The sequence below is a fragment of the Canis lupus genome, chromosome 34, assembly GCF_048164855.1.
Source record: "Canis lupus baileyi chromosome 34, mCanLup2.hap1, whole genome shotgun sequence".
Classification (NCBI taxonomy): Eukaryota; Metazoa; Chordata; class Mammalia; order Carnivora; family Canidae; genus Canis; species Canis lupus.
The window spans coordinates 28,259,937-28,262,788 of NC_132871.1; the positions used below are offsets into that span (position 1 = coordinate 28,259,937).

At 65.0% G+C, this 2,852-nt stretch overlaps 2 non-coding genes across 2 annotated transcripts; one reads left to right on the plus strand and one right to left on the minus strand.

Annotated features, from left to right (window-relative positions):
* Window positions 1–683: 683 nt before the first annotated feature.
* On the plus strand, window positions 684–754 carry TRNAG-GCC (transfer RNA glycine (anticodon GCC)). The gene has a single exon. It is a non-coding gene; the product is annotated as a tRNA-Gly (tRNA).
* A 269-nt stretch (window positions 755–1,023) lies between these two features.
* TRNAA-CGC (transfer RNA alanine (anticodon CGC)) lies at window positions 1,024–1,095 on the minus strand. The gene has a single exon. It is a non-coding gene; the product is annotated as a tRNA-Ala (tRNA).
* Window positions 1,096–2,852: the final 1,757 nt, after the last annotated feature.

Below are 2,852 nucleotides of genomic sequence, written 5' to 3' on the forward strand. Positions count from 1 at the left end.
TCCAGAGCCTTCTCACACTTAGGTTCATTTCTATAAATGCATTTCCTTCATTTTAGTTTTTCTCCCTCATCTATCTTTGTGGCAAGGTCTGCAATTTTCCTTTCTCTGGAGATTAAGGGCAGAGGCTCCGAGTCATACTGTTAGAGTTGAAAGGGGTCCCATGATCAAGTCCTTCACAATGAAGGAAGGGGCGGTTTGGGAAATTCAGGTCCTCCGGATAGCATCGCGGCTGTCGCAGGGCACGCCTTCTAATTTACCCTTGCAATATGGGCCGGGGTCCGAGTCCCTGCCACAGCTCCCTGACCCCACCCCCCGGGCCTGCCGAGGACCCCATCGTCGGGGGCCCTGAGCCCGGGAGGGGTCCCGTCGCGCGGCGGAGGACCCAGCGGGTAAGCGCGCAAGCCTGTGGGCACGTCGCAGACTCGGTGGGCCGCCTCCGCGAGGGCCGCGCCCGGGGGGTCCCTGCCGGTGTCCCCGTCCTCCAGGGTCTCCTGCTGAGCGCTCGCTTGCAGGCATCGGCGCCCCGACGGCGCCCGCACCGCCACGGAGCGCGGAGGGGGCGCCGCCGGGAGGGGCTCAGCCGCGGGGAGGGGCTCAGCCGCGGGGACGGGCTCAGCCGCGGGGACGGGCTCAGCCGTGGGGACGGGCTCTGCTGCCGGGCGCGGACGGCGGCTGCCGCCGGCGCATTGGTGGTTCAGTGGTAGAATTCTCGCCTGCCACGCGGGAGGCCCGGGTTCGATTCCCGGCCAATGCAGCTTTTTCTTCCCGGCCCGGAGGCTTAGGCCCCAGGGCACAAGTCAGTGAGGACGGCCAGGCGCTGCTTTTATGCAAATGAGGAAAAAGGAGGAATGAGGAACCAAGGGGGTTCCGGTTTCACTTTTGCTTGGAACGACCGAAAAGGCTGTGTCCCCGAGCTTCGCCGTTTCCTCGGTCTCCCTTTTAGACACCGTCCTTGGGCGCGAAACCGGGAGCGAAAGAAACGTGCGTCCGTAACAGAAAAAAGCAAAAGCGAGGCCGGCTGCCTGGAGATGCCGGGGATTGAACCCGGGACCTCACACATGCGAAGCGCGCGCTCTACCACTGAGCTACATCCCCCGGCCGCGGAGCGCTTTTCTGGGAAAGGCAGTCATCCCGCCCCGCAGCCGCCGCTCGCGCCTCGGCCCGGACTGAACCCGGGCGACGGCCGGGCCGCACGTGTCTGCCCGCCGCCTCTCGTCCCGGCCCGCGGCCCTGCCCTCGGGGCCCGCCGCAGCCGGAGGCCCGGGCCCGGGCGGGACGAGCCCCGGAGCACGGCCGCCGGCCCCGCGGGCCCGCTGGGGGGGGGACAGGGGGCGCCCAGCCGGGTGGGGGGAGGGGGAGGGGAGGGCACGGGGCGCCCTGCCGGGTGGGGGGAGGGGGGAGGGGGAGGGGAGGGCACGGGGCGCCCTGCCGGGGGAGGGGGGCGGGGGCGCTTAGTGCCCGGGGCCGGGGAGGGGGCGGTCGCGCGCATCGCGGGGGGATCCCGCGGGGGCCTGGCCCGCCTGCGCCCGTCCCCCCCGCCCCCCGCATTCCCGACCGGGCCCCCGCGAGGCCTGCTGCCGAGGCGGGGAGTTGGGGGCCCCCCGTGCGCACTCGGCTCCAGGTGAACGACCTGCCCCCAAGCCCCATCGTCCGGGTAGGGCAGCGCCGGCAGCCACCTGTTGGACGGGGGGGGGGGCGGGGGACTCTGCTCCGTGCTCTCTTCCACGGGGACCAAACTGAAAAAACGGACGCTGCCACCGTCCCTGCACGTTAAGTCTACATAAACGATGCCAAAGTCGGGGCGGGGAGCCTGTCCAGGGCGGAGTTTCCTCCGGGTTTGATATTACAGTGCGGCCCCGGCCCGGCCCCTGCGCCGCCCCCGCCCCCCCCCCAGGGCCGCACCCCGACCCCCGGCCTGGGCCTCGGCAACTGCTCTCCGCGTCGGGGGGCGGGGGCGGGGGCGGGCCCCCCTCCCCTCCCCTCCCCTCCCCTCCGGGGCCGCCCACACCCCGGCCGGCGGCCGCACCCGAGCGGGGGCGTGGGGTCTGCGGGGCCGGGGCACCGCCCCCGCCCCCGCCCCCGCCCGGCAGCGCGGAGGCCCGGGCTCGGCTCCCTGCGGTTGCAGCCGAGCCTCTCGTACGATGCGGGGAGCGGCCGGTCACCGGCCCGGGCCGAGCGGGGAGCGCAGGTTTCAAAATAATTCTGAGTGAACCACAAGCTTCATAATCAACTCTGAGATTAAAAATAAGTAAGTTACTCCGTTTGCTTACAGTAATTTAAACAAATAATGGCTCATAATCAGATTTTGTTTTTAACTAGAACAAGCCACATGCTGATCTAATATAATAATACAGAATGTCCAAAAAAAACCCCACAAAACAAACCACGTCAGTGGACAGCCATTAGGAGCTCTGCCCCAAGCCAGAACATTTCCAAACCGTGTCTTCCCTCCCAAGGTTTTCACCAGGGCAAACTGCGACTGTAGCATGTGGTTCATTGTAAAGGAAGGACACTGGCCTCCAGTGACCTCGCCTCTTTTGTCCCGGGCCTCAGGTTGGGGCTTATTTCTCCATCACCTGAGGGAACTCCTCGTGTGGGACAACTCCCTTCTCTCTGGGGCAACTCTGATATTTCAGAGCTAGGCTCAGAGAAGGCTCTTTTTAAACCCTTACTCATTTTCTACCTTCCAAGGCCTAAATAAGTGCATATGATTTAAGGAGGAAGAAGAAGAAGAAGAAAAAAGAAGAAGAAAGAAGAAAGAAGAAGAAAAGAAGAAGAAGGAAGAAGAAAGAAGGAAGAAGAAAGAAGCTCTAAAGCCAATGGAGGGTATAAAGTTGATTTACTGGCCTGGC